The sequence below is a fragment of the Schistocerca serialis genome, chromosome 3 (genome assembly GCF_023864345.2).
Source record: "Schistocerca serialis cubense isolate TAMUIC-IGC-003099 chromosome 3, iqSchSeri2.2, whole genome shotgun sequence".
NCBI lineage: Eukaryota > Metazoa > Arthropoda > Insecta > Orthoptera > Acrididae > Schistocerca > Schistocerca serialis.
The window spans coordinates 411,169,850-411,188,252 of NC_064640.1; positions in this window are offsets into that span (position 1 = coordinate 411,169,850).

Below are 18,403 nucleotides of genomic sequence, written 5' to 3' on the forward strand. Positions count from 1 at the left end.
GGAGAACCGATAGAGGTACTCAAGGTACCCTCCGCCACACACCATCAGGTGGCTTGCGGAGTATGGATGTAGATGTAGATGTAGAAGCGACATTACAGAAGACAATGGTTGAGGAAGCTTTTGATAGAAAATGGTAGTGAAGAGGGCATTGCGGCTCACTGCAAAAAAATTAATTTAAAAGACTGCTTGTACTAAGTGGTGGCTAAGCATGGAATTTGCTGAAAACAACCATGTTAAGGAGAGCTTGGAATTGATTGAACGATATGTCAACCAAAGATGAGGTACAGAGAAATGAAGATGAAAAGAAGCAGTGTGAATAGGAAGAGGAGAAAAGAGAAGCAGCCAAGGACAAAATATCACTTGAGGACATAATAAAAATCCTTTTGAAAACTCCTGGGTGTTCTGATAGCATTGCAGAGGATATAAGTGAGTAGCTGGCTTGTGATTCTTCGGACCCTCGATTCCAAATTCTCTATGGTGGTGATATCATTCAAAGTGTGATTGAAGAAACTGATGGCCAGGAGGGTGACATGTCACTGAACCAGATGCAAGACAGTAAGCTGGTGAGGCATTTCCGTGTCTTGACACTCCACTATCATGGATAGAGTGGCAGCAAGAGTGTGACCATATACAGCTGCTCACTGTCAAGTGGATGCAATACTGCGTGAAAATTACTGAAGACAGCAAAACAATTGATTCCGACTGATGTGTTCAAAAACTGACACTGTGTGTGAGTACAATACTGTACAAAATCTAAACAACATTGTTTTGTAGTCATTAAATCACTATTACTGTATTATGTATATAAAAACTTAGCTTTCTTTTTTTTTAAAAGTTCTACTGTAACTTGTTTTGTTTGTGTTAATTTGAGACATAAGTTCAAAGCAGGTGTCCTTCGTATATCATGGTGTATCAGTAGAAAATGGCCTTAAAAAAAAAAAAAAAAAAAAAAACTGGTACTGCTTGTATCAGTATGGTTTCACCTCCATATAGTTTGTGTTATGTCACACAGTATCGACACCATACCAGGCAGAATGCATCCTGGTTGTAAAGCGTGTGACAGCCACGCCAGTCTGCAACTGTATGGAGTACACACTTTTTTGGCCAGTGCGTATGTAGTGCCACCATCAAGCTGGCATAAGAAGATGCCGCGATGAGGCCACCTGGTCTACTTGTATTCAGTTATGGTGACTAGGCTGTAATAACGGACTCTCTCAGACGTGCTGTGTTTGAAGTAAAGTAAAGTCAGTACTATTTAGATTACATATGCTGCTTATCATTTCTGCTTTCTATCTCAGCACCCACTAATTCCTCGGTACCCACCTCGGTAAAAGAGGGCACCCTAGTTCTGGAATGGAAAAACTCTGTCGATATCATCCACTCCATGTTGTATGTCCAGAAGCTGCCAACCTCAATGATCTGACATAGGAGGGTGAGTCAAATGAAAACTTTAAATATTGTTTTAAATATTATTTATTGTGCAGAAGTGGTACAAAGCTGTATCACTTTTCAACATAATCTTCCCCACGCTCAATGCAAGACTGACAGCACTTACAGAGTGCATAAATTCCTTTAGAAAAAAATTCTTTTGGTAGTGTGCGCAACCACTCATGCACCGCGTGGCGTACCTCTTCATCAGAACGGAACATCTTTCCTCCCATTTCGTCTTTGAGTGGTCCAAACATATGGAAGTCCCTTGGGGCAAGGTCTGGTGAGTATGGTGGATGAGGAAGACACTCAAAATGCAGGTCTGTGATTGTTGTAGCTGTTGTACGGGCAGTGTGGGGCCTTGCATTGACATGTTGCAGAAGGACACCTACTGACAACAAACCATGTCACTTTGATTTGATTGTAGGCAGGAGATGATTTTTTAGGAGATCTGTGTATGATGCACTGGTGACAGTGGTCCCTCTAGGCATGTAATGCTCCAAAATGACACCTTTTTTCTCCCTAAAGAGAGTCAGCATAACCTTCCCTGCTGATGGTTCTGTTCGAAACTTCTTTGGTTTTGGTCACGAGGAATGGCGCCATTCCTTGCTCACTCTCTTCATTTCCAGTTGGTGGAAGTGAACCCAGGTTTTGTCCCCAGTAACGATTCTTGCAAGGAAGCCATCACCTTCTCGTTCAAAGTGCCGAAGAAGTTCTTCACAAGCATCAACACATTGTTCTCTCATTTCAGGTGTCAGTTGCCGTGGCACCCATCTTGCAGACTCTTTGTGAAAGCACATCATGCACAATGTGGTGTGCTGACCCATGACTAATCTGTAAACATGCTGCAATGTCATTCAGTGTCACTCGGCGGTTTTCCTTCACTATGGCTTCAACTGCTGCAATGTTCTGTTGAGTCACAACTCGTTGTGCCTAAACTGGACAAGGAGCATCTTCCACTGAAGTCACACCATTTGTGAACTTCCTACTCCATTCGTAGACTTGCTGCTGTGACAAACATGCATCACCGTATTGAACCTTCATTCATCGATGAATTTCAGTAGGTTTCACACCTTCACTATGCAAAAACCGAATAACAGAACTCTGTTCTTCCCTGGTGCAAGTCGCAAGTGGGGCAGCCATCTTTATACTGATACTGTGACGGTATGTGTGCATCTGCACTATGCTGCCACCTACAGGCCATTCTGCATGCTGTTTTTAGCATGCTTACCAACTTAAAGGATAACGGTGTGAAATTTCGATTTGTTATTACAAATTTAAGGTTTTCATTTGACTCACCTCGTAGGACCATGTGTATGTAGTCAGTGTGAAGTGACTGTCATGCCATATTCCATTATATCACAAATTAATACAGGTCTTGATGAGATGAAGAGTGATGTACACAGGAGCAAGCTTCAGTTTTATGAGAAGAATTTGGAATTTTTGCAAAGACAATCCTGGTAAACCACCAGAAACTCTTGGCAGAAAGAGGTAAATTGAAATTCAAATTTTTCAGTTCAACTGTTATAGGACACTACCTTCCCCTTTCAGTTACTTTCAAATCGTTATTTTGTTAGTGTGTGTAAAAGCACCATTATTGATTTAGGCACTCCCAGTACAGTTTCCCTTAAAAGAAGAGTTCCCCAGGGGTGGGATCGACTTTCTGAAACCACACGTGGTCATGTATTAGGGTCCCAGGCATTATATCACACCCTGAAATCATTTACCCGGATGGGCCATAATTTGCAAGTAATCAAGAAAAATGATTTCCCTGTGACCCACTAAATGACTAAACCTTGAATAACAATATTAACTTTCAAACTTCCTCCATAGCTAGTGGTTAAGGTATTTGGCTGGTATGCTAAAGGTAGTAGGTATGAGTCCTGTTGAAATCAAGGAGCTTTACAGTGAGCAGAATAAAAGGGTTGTAGTTTACTGAAATGACTGTGTTCACTATATATATTCAATTAGTTGTGATGGATACACCATAACAGACAGGTGGCCAAACATGGTATGGTACCAAAGTGAGGATGTTGCAGTGGCTGCAAAAGAAGTGTGTTGGCTGCAATGACAGAATGAGGAAGCAGGCTCTGTTCTCTTTAATTTAAGAACATAGACTTGCTGAAAAGTCCTATATGATCAACAAAATGGCTACAGATAGAGGCCACATTGTTGTTTGTTTGCCACTCAATAACTGTGATTTAAGTGCAGTGGAACTGGCATGGGCAAAAGTGGAAAAGTCGTTTAGGGAGTGTGGCATTTTGTGGGACATGTCCAGTGACAATCTGTTTAATATTGCTAGCAAATCCCTTCTGTTAGTAACTGCTGGTGACTGGGAGGGATAGTCCTGGAAGGTCCAACAGCTGGAAGAAAATTACTGGAGGTGTGACAGTGTCATCAATCTCGCTGTAAACGAAATTGTCATTGATTGTGCTGAGTCAGATATTAGCAGTGATGGTGATAGTGATGGTGATGATGCATTATATACTGAAGAGGAATATAATGAGATTGATACTGAGTGATTTATGTGTGCTTACAATTCAGCATTACATACGTTAATAAGTGTTCAAAATTTTGATCATTATTGTTATTCCCACAATGTGAGTTATACTGCTGGCTCCTTTTAATTTTGAATTGTTCATGAAAACTGATACGGAATTAGTAGCAATAAGCACCAACATTCAACATAAAAATACTAATTCCAATTTCTCAAATCTTTTAAGCTTTTGTTACACCCTGCTCGGAGTATAAATTGGTCTTTTAACGCAAGTGTAGTGCCAGCACTGTGTGGCATAAGTGTCACTAGTTCCCCGTACTGACACTCACCCCTCTTCTCATTTTTTCTTGTGTCCCACATCTCTGCAGGATTGGCATAGTTAATTTATGGAGTGGTTGGGTGCACGTCCTCTCGCCACCCTTTCTGTTACACCCTGAACAGAATGTGTGTATCCCACCTATCTTCATGTGAAAGTGTGCAGAAGTTTTCTAAATGTACGCAAATTGTGTAACTGAGGCTGGACTTGGGTACCAGATTGGTATTCACCTAGTCAAATATAGGAAATGCCAAAAAACCACATCCAGGCTGGCCAGCACACCAACCCTCTTCGTTTATCTGCTGGGCAGATTTATCTGAGACCAGCACACCTCCCCATCCTGGAAGTGGCACTTTAATATTCACATCTATCCTGCCGGGTACTGTCCCCACCCCCACCCACTCACCCCTGGCTAGCCTAGCCTGTACACTTGGACAGATGGACAGAGCTTGCTTCCTTCCCTCCCCCTCCTCTCCTCAGTACCCATTTATATTCATATGAGCAGACTATATTTACTTTCATGGTGCTTTGAGGTACTCTAGAAATTTAGTAACTAGTATTGAGACTCTAACACTTGAGATTTCCACCCCAATGCAAATTTTCAATAACCTAGTTAAAGTTGCAGATAAGGTTAAAATTCACAAATACACATGAGGGTAGTTCAGTAGGTAAGGTGACAAGAGCTGTCATGGGTGTATAAATCTCTCTTGCAAATTAAATTCCATGTATAGGTAGAAGAAATAATGAACACTTCCAAATTCTGCCTGTAGGTGGAGGTAGATATGCCATTGCACATTGAAATACAGTTTCAAGAAGGAAGAAGTAACAGATACATGCTCTGTGATTGACTCATCACAAAATACTGGAAGTTGACAGAGCAAGTGTAATGTCACAAAAACGTGTTTTTGGTTCTAAGTGTTTGGTGAAGGCAGAACAAATTTCTGAGATGAGCAGAGGTCAGGGTGCCCAACCACATGCACCTCCCTCCCCCAGCCAATAAGAAGTTAGAAACAATTATATCTGTGAAAAAAAGTTACAGCTACTGGTTTAATTTCATCATGCATGGACACTTCGCACTTCAATCACAGACCATGTATCTGTTACTTCTTCCTTCTTGAAACTGCATGGAGTGAAACTAATGCTGTCAGTCATTGTGCCACGTGCAAAAATTTGCAGAAGGTGATTATTGGAAAGTGATTTGGATTGTTTTCCAAAGGTGGTGTTGCACAGTAGAACAGAAAGTGCAGGAATAAAATTTCTTAGAAGCTGACTTAGACATTGCTAAGTGGGGTGCATCTGCCAACTACGCAACTATGTTGTGACTGAATATTAACACAAGAGGCATGAAGTGCAAACAAGCTGGTAGCTCATTTTATCAGACTATGGGAGAGGAAAGCCACGAACAACTGATTCAGCACTTTGGCAACAGAGCAGACAGGATGCTCTACTGTAACGAGACTAAATTGGTAACTTCAGATAAAGATGTCATAAGAACATCTTATAGAGTGCAAACGTCGCACAAACAAATGGTCTGAAACCCTGAAGTTGAACACTAGAGCAGTCAAGAGCACTCAAAAGCTCAGAAAACAAGAGCACATTTGATCCCTAGTGTAAGGGGGAACAAATCATCGTTTTTTATGAAACCTAAGCCCTCTTGAAGCTCATTCTTAGAATGAGGTCATTCCATCTGCATTATGTATACCTATGGAAGACCAGCTCTATTGTTGTTGTTGTTGTGGTCTTCAGTCCTGAGACTGGTTTGATGCAGCTCTCCATGCTACTCTATCCTGTGCAAGCTTTTTCATCTCCCAGTACCTACTGCAACCTACATCCCGCCACAATAATGCGTTCACTATGCTGTTTGTAGTAGCTTACCCGCATTCCTATTTTCCTATTCATTATTAAACCTACTCCTGCATTCCCCCTATTTGATTTTGTGTTTATAACCCTGTAGTCACCTGACCAGAAGTCTTGTTCCTCCTGCCACCGAACTTCACTAATTCCCACTATATCTAACTTCAACCTATCCATTTCCCTTTTTAAATTTTCTAACCTACCTGCCCGATTAAGGGATCTGACATTCCACGCTCCGATCCGTAGAACGCCAGTTTTCTTTCTCCTGATAACGACGTCCTCTTGAGTAGTCCCCGCCCGGAGATCCGAATGGGGGACTATTTTACCTCCGGAATATTTTACCCAAGAGGACGCCATCATCATGTAATCATACAGTAAAGCTGCATGCCCTCGGGAAAAATTACGGCTGTAGTTTCCCCTTGCTTTCAGCCGTCCGCAGTACCAGCACAGCAAGGCCGTATTGGTTATTGTTACAAGGCCAGATCAGTCAATCATCCAGACTGTTGCCCTTGCAACTACTGAAAAGGCTGCTGCCCCTCTTCAGGAACCACACGTTTGTCTGGCCTCTCAACAGATACCCCTCCGTTTTGGACCAGCTCTATTAAGATGCAAGAATTTCTGGTGAATTCAGCGAGTGTCTACAAGCTGCTGCTAACTTGAAGTCCACTGCCACAGCCATCCAGCCACGGAGGGGAGGAGACTTCTGATCTGCAAGCCACAGTCCTGTTGGTCGCAGTGGTGATGGACTGAGGATGGGGGTTGGGCCAATCTTCCATGGATAAAGAACCAGTCTGCCTGTGTGCAAGGTGTTCAACTTGGAGGGCACCTGTACAAGTACCGCCTCACAGGTTGTATGCTGGGACTGCCACTCAGGCTGTGCTTTGTGTTGTTGCTGGATCTTCCACATTCACGTCATCTCAGCATTCAGATACATGGGTATGCAGTGTTCTGGGATCAAGCCTCAGCACAGCTTCACTCCTCAAGAACACTGAGGCTCTAACAGACATCCACAGCCATATGGGCTGCGGAGACGTACAGCCGCCACACCCTCCCACAGGCCACGGCACTGACCACTGGCAGTACCAGGACCTGCGTTTGGAGAGTTCATCACCAGGCACTGATGTGCGATCTCTCACTTTCAAGCAGTGCGGATTCAGCGTCGTCATCGCTAGGTAGTGCCGGGAAGAAGATGGAGTGATTGTAAAACTCTGCCCAATAAGTGATTGTTAGTTGAATGATGTTTCATTAGTGCCAAGGCACCCCACAGGATCACTTAGCCCTGTGCTTTCTCAACCTCTTTATAGCAGTACAACCCCAGACTGGGTCTTAACATTAGTGTCAAGAAGTGGAGCTGATATATAACATTAGTGTCAGCAGTGGTTATTTTACACTATATTTGCGTCAGGAAGTGATTCTGTTATGTTGTATGGCGCCAGAAGAATTTGCAGTCCTACACATTGGGTGGCTGAGGTGATGATGTCGGCTTTTGCCATCATCGACAAGCCAAATTACAAATGACATTCGCTACATCCGAGGAGCGGACAATGTGGTTGCTGATTTTCTCTCGTGCGTTGGTGCTGTCACAACCTTAATTGACTTAACGGACCTACCTCAGTTGCAATCGGCAGACCCCGATAGCATGCAGTTAATTTCGGACCACAGCTCCTCTCTCCAACTGGTACGCTCTAATTTCCCTGGCATATCTGACTTAGTGTGGTGTGATGAATCGACTGTTACATTGCGGCCATTCATTCCTAAGCCCCTTTAATGCCAGGTCTTTGACAAATTACACACATTAGCACACCCCGGTGTCAAAGCTTCCACCTGTCTGGTATCTGAACGGTTTGTCTGGAGAGACTGTCAGTCTTGGGCCAGGGCATGCGTGTTGTGTCAACAGAACAAAGTTTCCAGGCACACCTCCCCACCCCTTGGCTGTTTTGCCCAACCGCCAGGCCGGTTTCACCATGTTCATGTGGACCTCGTAGGCCCTTTGCCCCCCTCCGAGGGTTTCCGTTACTTGTTTACAGCTATTGACAGGATGACTCGGTGGGCTGAGGTTGTACCTATTCCGAACATTACCTCTGAGACAGTAAGTCGAGCATTCTTAGATTCGTGGATCTCTAGATTTGGCTCACCTGTTCACCTCACCACTGACCAGGGATAACAATTCGAGTCTTCAGTTTTCTCCGACTTATGTAAAATGTGTGGTATTGTCAAAATTCATACTTCCGCATACCACCCCCAAAGCAATGGGCTTGTCGAGCGATGGCATCACACCTTAAAGTCTGCCTTGCTTTGCCATGACTCACTATGGACAGAAGCACTGCCCTTTGTGCTTCTTGGCCTTCGTGCGACTTTCAAGGAAGACCTCAAGGGTTCCATAGCCGAGTTTGTGTATGGCCAACCTCTGGTTTTGCCTGGAGAATTAGTCACTCCCACCCCACTTCCACAGCCCTCTGAACTCCCTTCACTTCTCGAGCGAGTGCGCTTGCACTGCAGCAAAATCCAGCCGCCACCTCCAGCTACTCATACACCTCCGCGCGTGTACATACTGCGCACGCTAGACTCTTGTGAGTACGTGTTTCTCAGAGATGACTCAATCAAAGCCCCGCTTCAGTTGCCCTACACAGGTCCTTACAAGGTCATCAAACGCTCCGAGAATAACATGGATCTCTTTATAAAAGACTCTGTAACCACGGTCTCACTCAACCGAGTGAAACCAGCTTTCATTGAGCCTCAGGTGAACCTCCTTGATTCTGTCCCTATTTCTCCCACTCCTGCTTCGAGTGGCCATCCATCTTCTCATACCATACATTCGGGTATTGATTCTTCACAGCATGCTTCTCTGCCAAGCACTGCTTCTTCTCCGCATTCATCTAATTCAAGTGGCCAATCTTTTCGAGGTTTCACTCCTCACAGCCCTCGCAGTCGAACTGCCAACCACTCGGATTCTACCATTGTGTTACCATCTTCGTGTGACAGCTCTTTGCCACGCCGTTCAATCCACGCTGGCTTCTCGTTGCCTTCGGTCATGCTCCCTCGTCTGTCAGCTGATCACCCGAGGTTGTCGCCTGCGCAGTCCAGTGCACCTGCCACCCCCCTCTTTGCAGATGCTTCCCCCTGCCATGGCATTCCCACATCGCCCTACCTCCCTACCATTGCTTGTACAGGTGCCACCCAAGAATTCACAACACATGTACACCCTGATGACATACATAAATTATCTGTTGTTGTAGATGGCGATACTCATGTGGTACTCATGTGTGACAATGTTGAGGGAGGAAGTGCAGAAACTCGTGTGGTGCACCGCTTTAAATTTACGTGCCTTTGTTAGGCCTTCTGGCAAGGTGATTCTCCGCCTGTCTGCTGACGAAGTGCTACACGTCCACTCCAGGACAGGACGTCATCTTCAGCCGCCGGCGTCGTTTGCTGACTTCGCTGTCGACGTACCGGGTTTCACCCCCGGGTCTCCTACCAGTCGACCGCTTCCGCCTGACGCAGAAGAACTGTACGTTCTTAACTTCTCCCCCCCCCCCCCCCCCATTCACAGAGACGTACTCTAGACTGCGCAGGGGGAAAGGGGGGGGGGGGGCTATGTGGCGTAGAGCGCCATAAATATCGATATTTGTTCAGTGTATAAGTGTGCTATCTTTGAGGAGAGGACTTTGGGCGGACGTTGGTCACTAACGGGGGTTAGCCTCCGGACTTGTATCTGTGTAGAAGCGAAGTGCTAATAAATCTGTATCTGAGAGAATTCTAGTTGTTTACCTACAACTATATCCTATTCCCTCACATTTAATAGGGTGTTAAATTTTTATTATACCCTAATTAAAAAGAAGAGAAGCACCATCAAGGAATTATCCAAATGGGATGGAAATTGATAGATGTGATGTGTGTGAACAGACAAACAAATTATTACAATTATACAAAAATTTAAGAGAAAGAGCTTCACAAATGAAGCAAGTCAATAATGCATTGGTCTCCCTCTGGCCCTTAAGCAAGCAGTTATTCAGCTTGGCACTGATTGATAGTATTGTTGAAAGCCTTCCTGAGGGATATCACGAAAAATTCTATCCAACTGCTGTATTAGATCTTCAAAATCCTGAGCTTGTTGGAGGGCCCTGACCCTAATGCTCTAAATGTTCTCATTTGGGGAGAGATCCAGTGGCCTTGCTGGCCGAGGTAGGATTTGGCAAGCACAAAGACAAGCAATAGAAGCTCTTACTCTGTGTGGGAAGACATTATCATGCTGAAATGTAAGCCCAGGAAGGCTGGCTGAGAAGGATAACAAAATGGGGTGTAGAACATCAACATTCTGCTGCGATACAAGTGTACCATTGATGACAATCAAAGGTTCCTTCGATGAAAAGAAATGGCACCTCAGACCATCACTTCCGACTGTCGGGCCGTATGGTGGATGTCAGTCATGTTGATACCTCACTGTTGTCTGGGGCATCTCCACGTATATCTTCAGCTTGGACTCTCACTTATAGGAGTAGGATTGTCTTCAGGGATGAGCCTCATTTCGAAATAAGTGCTATTGACCAATGAAGACGTGTCTGGAGGTTCTCTGGACAGTGGTGGGATACCAACCTGACTGTCACCTGCCATACATCCAGACAACCTGGAATGATGTTCTGGGGGTGACATTTCTTTTCATAGCAAGACCCCTCACAGCACAGCTGTATGCTGACAATATTCTACACCCTGTTTTGTTGCCCTTCTTGGCAAGCCATCCTGGGCTTAAATTTCAGCAAGATAATGCTCACCTGCACACAGCGTGATTTTCTACTGCTTTATTCTTGCTTACCATTGTCTGCTTTGGCCAGCAAGGACGCTGGATCTCTCCCCAATTGAGAACATTTGGAGCATTAGGGGCAGGGTTCTCCAATGAGCTTAGGATTTTGACGATCTAATGCACCAACTTGCCAGAATTTGGCATGATGTCACTCAGGAGGGCATCCAACAACACTGTCAGTCAGTGCCAAGCAAAACAACTGCTTGCTTAAGTGCCAGAGGTGGACCGATGCATTACTGACTTGCTCAGTTTGTGAAGCTCTTTATCTCAAATAAATAATCCAATTTTTCTGAAATTGTAATCATTTGTTTGTCTGTACACATACATCAGATCTATTGATAGAGTGTATTTCTGTATGAAGGCTGCAGTTATTTCAAATATATCATAACAATACATAATCAGATCAGTAATCACCAAGCAGAATTACGTCACAGGAATGTTTCAGGAAGATGCTATAGGAATTAAAAAGAAAAAATGGAGCCATATTAATCTTGGATTAATGTTTTCATTTTGTTACACTTATTGGGAGTGTCGAATTTATACACAGATTGCAGGAAATTTATGTTTACTGTTATATCAGTGTTACTGAAGTGGCAACAGCAATATGCCATGAGATGTGATATTATATTCTGGGATTATAATATGTTTGTCTAAGTAAACACCATTTTGAACAACTTTTTTTTAAATAGATTTTGCGATCTGAATAAGATGTATTTATTGTACGCACAGAGAACTAAATTTCTCTTTCTGATTAAAATAATAATAATAGTAATAATAATAACCTATATTTGTCCATATTAACTTTACAGTCTTGGACAGTGTCAGTTTTTTGTGCATTTATAACAATGATACCATATGTCAAGTAGCACATTATATACTGTTATATAAACATTTACTCCCACTAGTATACTGCAGTATATAATAGTAGAACTATCTGTATTGCACCTCAGATTTCTTTAAGTGGGTATAAACATCTTTCACATAACAACTGTTTCAACTTGCCCATAAAAAGATTGCCATGGAATTGCTTTATATTATTTGGCAACTTACTTCAGAACTGTGTCCCAGTTTCAAGAGGCCTGTAATCTGTAGCTCTTTTATTAGCCAGTATCTTATGATAGTCACATCTGGTTTCTGTATTGTAATTGTGGATGTGTCTGTTCATTACATGTATTTCATCATTATCTTTCACAATCATTATAGTCTTAAGGACATACAATGAATACGGTCAGCAAATTATAATTTTCGAAGTAGTCCCTGCAGAGCTGGTATTTGCTTATATTAGCAATTATCCTAACTGCTCTCTTTTGAAGCCTGAAAATCCTATCCATATAAGACTGTGGGCTCCCCACCCCAAATCTCAATCCCATATTGCAAATGTAAGTGGATTCAACTGTAGTACACTTTTTAAAGACAGGAGGGATATTATATCTGCAAGATGTTTCAGTAAGTAAATATTACTAGTAACCTTTTTACAGATGCAGGTGATGTGTTCTCTCCATGTGAGATGTTCATCAATCAAAATACCTAAAAACTCATGTTTATCAGCTGTTTCAAACGTAGAGAGCAATTGAATATGAGTATTATTATAATTCAACAAGAACTTTATTTCTACAGTCTTGTCCTTATTCAGTGTAAGTTTATTCATTGTTAGATATTCTATCATCATTTCAAAGTTCTCTTAATTGCTTTGGAATACTAGCTGCTCAGTATGGCCCCAGCTAATAAATGATGTGTCATCAGCATAGTTCCATAGTTTTGAGTTTTGTGGCTGTGTTATGTCATTAATATATACAAGAAATGAGAATGGCCCAAGTATACTTCCCTGTGGGGCTCTACAGTTGAGAGTTGTGTATGCTGATTTTAAATGCTCTCTTAGTGGTTCAGGCTTATAGCTGAACAATCTTGAGGCTGTTTGTGGGTATAGGTTGTTCATTGTTGTCCTGTCTTCTTCAGGAATATAAATTTGTAGTGTCAGTGCACAATTGCAAAAATGCCACACATTTCTTAAGTGTAATTTGTAATTTTAGATGTGTTTTACACACTTCTTCTTTTTCTCCTTAAACATACTCTTTCACTCTTTTTAAAAATTATTTTTGTGTTAGATTTGTCTTTGTAGCACATTTATTACAACATAAGTCAATAATATACTCTGATTATCCTGAAGCATCAACATATCATCAGTTTGGTAATGGAGGGAAGTGTGGGAGATAAAAATTGTAGAGGAGTGCTGTGGGTTGACAAGAGCAAACAGGATCAGAATGGATGTAGGTTGCAACACCTATGCACAGTTGAAAAGTGTTGTGTACATAGTTCCACGTAGTCACCGCGTACACAACTTTCCCACCTGCGTCCCGCTAAGCACAACAGCGCAGGCACAGCGCTCGTCCGTCTCCGCACTACGAGATGGCGCTGTCATAGAGACGGACCAAATTCTGCTTCCGCCGATCCGCATATTAATATGTAACGCAGCCAATGAGATTGCTGCTAACGTAGAACCTTTTCTCCTCGCGGATCATGCTCGCACAGTGATACCTGAACGCGCGAGGTATTATAACGAGTGTACAGACCTCCGGTTAGTCAGTCTGCATTAGTCTGCATTTGTCTGCACCAGTCTGAATTTGTCTGTACCAGTCTATAGTCAAGTTTGAATTGCCCTCTCTGTTTATTGATTTGATAGCCACTGAATTGATATTTATTTATTTAATGGGATAATAATAATTATTAAAAGGTGGAAATTTTATTTAAGCACTGTTTTTACTCTTTTGATTGTTGCGAGTCAGCGATAGTGCAATGCTGCTCGCTTTGGAGAAAACACATTTTATAAGAATTATTTGGTCCAGGAAACACTTTTGCGATCACGGTTGCGATTTAGACGTTATTCGCATAATTGTACTAATTGAAAGTTATCGTTTCCGAAAGATGCAGGTTCGATTAAATCTGTGCGCACTTTTGCGCGTATAATGAAAATATTCATAACACGTCGCGTAACAAAAAGAAACATGCGAATCACAACTGTGATCAAACGAAGAAAATATATGATAACATAAATGTTCTTCGCTGTTATTCAGGACAGACTCAGATTAGACCTTGCAATTTTTAGTTATAGGAAATCACAAGACGTTACACTTAAGAGATATTTGTTTTGAATAACTTGTATTTACCTTCTCTCTCTCTCCTTTTTACAGCCTGTATACCTTCACATCGATTAAGGAACTTTTCCTTCTCTACTGACCAGTACGAGAACAAAATTCAGACTCAACAAAATGTCTTGCATCGAATTATTACCTGCTTAACCCTTAACAATCATATATAGTTTCGTGGTACAAACAATGCTAATTTATTCCGTGCACTAGAAAGTCTTTGATACACTGAGCACAAAAATGAAAATAATAAAATTATAATTACATTTTTAATATCATGAATACTTCTTTAAATCATGAAAATAAGGTTTGACATCGTCGTAATATTAATTTTCATCATTGTAGCACTAGAAGTTTCAGTCTGCACCTAGTAAGATTATCATATTCCTGTACATAGCCATGAAGAGAAATGAATAGACACTTTGTCAAGTATCAGAGATATGTGAGAATAAGATTAACATACCAAGACCAAAGGAACTTCAGATTGTCAATTGTAAACAGCATCCAGAATAAAGTTATGTAATATCTATGCCTTTTTATTATTTTAATAAATGTGTGTGAAAATTAATCAAGTTCTGTTTAAAGTTGGTCACCGTCAATCTGCTACTCTAAGTGTGCAAGTGGCATTTCTATCGTCTGACCTAACGGCAGAAGATAAACACGCCACGATAAGACCACAAGACATATTGCTGACACTTGCCTACTTAGTTAGAGCGACAAGTCAAATAATCTGATGATGTGTGTACCGAAGGTCTTACTGTACGCACACCACAAAAAGGCTTGCACAGGATAGATTAGTGTGGAGAACTGCATCAAACCAACCTTTAGACTGAAGACCACCACCACAACAACAACAGCAACAAATAAATTAGTAGCAAACAGTCTCAAGACAACTTAACAGATTGTATAAAAGAGAACACGTCTACATTTGCAGCCCACAACCCAGCTTATGGTGTGTAGCGGAAGGTACTTCTGGTACCAGTGTCCCCCCCCCCCCCCCCCCCACCCTTTCCTGTTCCATTCATGAATGGTGCATGGGAAAACTGATTGTCTGTAAAGCACCATATGACATCCAGTTTCTCTAATTTCCTTGTCATGATCATTTCACAAGTGGTATGTACTATGTAGCCTGACTCTTCTCGGAATGTGAGCTCTCGAAAGCTCAACTGTAAAACTCTCCTTATGTGATGCACAGTACAACACCCCTCCTGTAGCATCTGCCACAGGGGGAATTATCTTTTTTTTTAAGCTGTATATTTTCAAATTGTTTACAACCAATATGTTTCCAAACCAGTGCTTCCATTGTTCGAAAATTTTTTTGTAGTCATCTTTAGAAATGACTGACAGCTCCTCTCCTCATTTTTTTCTTGACTTCTTCAATGTTGTCAAATCAGTGTCCTTTCATGCCCCTTTCCATGCGCGGAAATGAGAGAAAGTCGCATGGAGCCACATCAGGTGAGCAAGCTGCATGGGGCAGCAGAACCGTGCCACTGTTGGCCAAAAACTGTCTAACAGAGATAATTGTGTGCGCAGGTGCATTTTCATGGTGGAAGAACCAGTCTCCTGCGTGCCACAAATCAGATCTTTTTTGATGAACACTGTTGTGCAATGTTCTGAAAACTTCCAGATAAAAGATTTGGTTGGCGGTCTGACCTGAGGGAGCAAGATCTAAATGAACTACACCCTTGGCATCAAAAAAGCAAATCAACATTATTTTGATGTTTGATTTGACTTCACATTTTTTTCTGGGCAGGATGACAATGACATCTTGCATTGGCTTAACTGTTGCTTTGTTTCTGGGTTGTAACCGTAGCACAATGACTCATCACCAGTAATGACCTTTGACAGAAAATCTGGATCAGTTTCAAGTTGTTGTTTCAAAGCACAACATGTTTCAACTTGACGTTCCTTTTGATTGTCGGTCAGAACCCGAGGAACAAACTTGGCAGCAACCCTTTTCATTTCCAAATCTTCCATTAAAATTTGCTGATTTGAGCTCCAAGATAACCCACTATTCTGTGACAGTTGATTAATTGTCTGTTGACGGTCTGTGAGCACAAGCTCTCAAGTTTTTTCAATGTTTTCGTTGATCTGACCAGTTGACGGATGTCTAGAATGAGGTTTGTCCTCAATCGACCCGTCGCCATACGGGGAGTGGCCGTATGGTTAGAGGCGCCATGTCATGACTCAGGCGGCGCCTCCATGCCAGAGGTTCCCTCGGGCATGGGTGCGTGTGTTGTCCTTAGCACAAGTTAGTTTAAGGTGGTTTAAGTAGTGTGTAAGTTTAGGGACCGATGATCTCAGCAGTTTGGTACCTTAGGAATTGACACACATTTGAACATTTTGGAACAAACCACTCATACACTTGAGTTTTTCCCATCGTGTGATTTTGGTAAGACGTTTTCAACATTAAAACAGTGTCAGCAGCATTTTTACTGAGTAGAAAACAAAATTTCACAGCTGCATGTTGTTCACTTAAACTTGCCATAGTAAAAAATGAAACACGAACAAAACAGTGCTAGTAAAAACAACCACTGCAGATGAACAGAACAAGCCAGTTCAACAACACAGATGGCACTGAATTGGCAACGAGCTGTGCTATACACACCTAGCAACAAAAATGTGCACTACACAAGCTCTGCCCACGGCAATGTTATTCTGATTTTTTTGGGTACCCACTCGTAAATGCTCCCATGAAGAAATATGCCTCCCTTTATTGAATTTTCTCTCTATCTCCTATTAATCCTACTTAGTAAGTCTTCTAGACAGATGAACAGTACTCAAGAATAGGTCAAATGTGTGTTTTGTAAGCGACTTCTTTCATGGATGAGTTACATTTTGTCAAGATTCTCCTAGTGAATCTCCATGTGGCATCTGCTTCTCTTGATATTTGTTTTATGTTGTCATTCCACTTTATGTTGCTTCAGACAGTTACTCTTATGTATCTTTCGACAGTTATTGTTCCTAGAGATTTGTCGTCAATAGCGTAATCTAACAGTATTAGATCTGTTTGTCTTTATATGCAAGATGCATTACATTTATTTACATTCAGGGTTGACAGTACTCAGTAGAACTCAAGAATAGGTTGAACGTGTGTTTTGTAACCCACTTCTTTCGTGGATGAGTTACATTTTGTCAAGATTCTCCCTACAACAATCGTCAACCCTTTTCAGGTCTTCCCACATTTCACCACAGCCTTTTGGCATTGTAACCTTCTTATGGACGACAGCATTGTCCATGAATAGCCTCATGGGATCTTCAACACTATCCACTATACCACTGATATAAGTTGAAAATACTAATGGCCTTGTAACACTCCCTTGGAGTACTTCTGAAATTATCTTTAAATTTGTCAATCATGATGAAATTCCTAGTGAAAGTGAGAACATTAACAGAAAATGTGCCAACAAAGTTACTAATAAAATATAGAGTGCTTCACATGCAGTGCAAATGTTGTGTCCAGTGTTATGTGTGAACCAAAACCAGAGGAGTGGGCGCCTATCATGGTGATGCTCTGGGCCATTCCTCAGACCCTGGCAGATGTAATATCAGTTGTAGCTGAAATAGACAACTTAAGGGTGGCCTTGGAAAAAAGTTCAAGAAAATTATTGCACTGTTTGGCAGTTCAGACTGGTGCGTCAGTAACTTCTGCACAAACTCAAGCTGACACTTTACAAAATAATGGCAATGCATTCAGATATTGTTGCTCAATGTTCGCAGTGAAATTGGCTATTGCAGTCTGTGAATGATGGAGACATTGATCCTGAAATGCTGCTTTTTTTTTTCTTGTAATGTGGCAGCATTTATATGGGTACATTAATTCCCAAAGAATCAATGGTGGAATTACAAAGAGCCTCCATGTGATGTGAACATGAATAACTGGACCAATCTTTTTCGTTGTGTGTACCGGGATTACGTGTCTACACATCTTATAACATCTGCCAAAGATAAAAGTCTGGTAGATTTATAGATGGGAAAGAGGACAGTCAACTATCACATCATCAGAAACATCTCGTAATACTTACATAGGTTAACTGGTAGTGTGTACTGTTGCATTGTCCTGCATGAAATAACCATAGGTGTTTTCATTGGTCATTAGTTCCGTGAAAAAGAGGTTGCAATTATTGTTCACATACCTATCAGAAGTTGCAGTTTCATGGAAACAGATCGGGTCCAGTGATTTGTGTTGCACTAATTGTACACCACACTCATGATTAACATCATGCAGAGACTTTTGATGTAAATGATCAGGAATTTCAGAACAGCAGTGTCAATTCTGCTGCGTGTTTACGTACCCAATAAATGCTTCGTCAGAAGAAAAGAGCATTTCATGATCAATCTGTCCATTGTACACAGACTGCAATAGC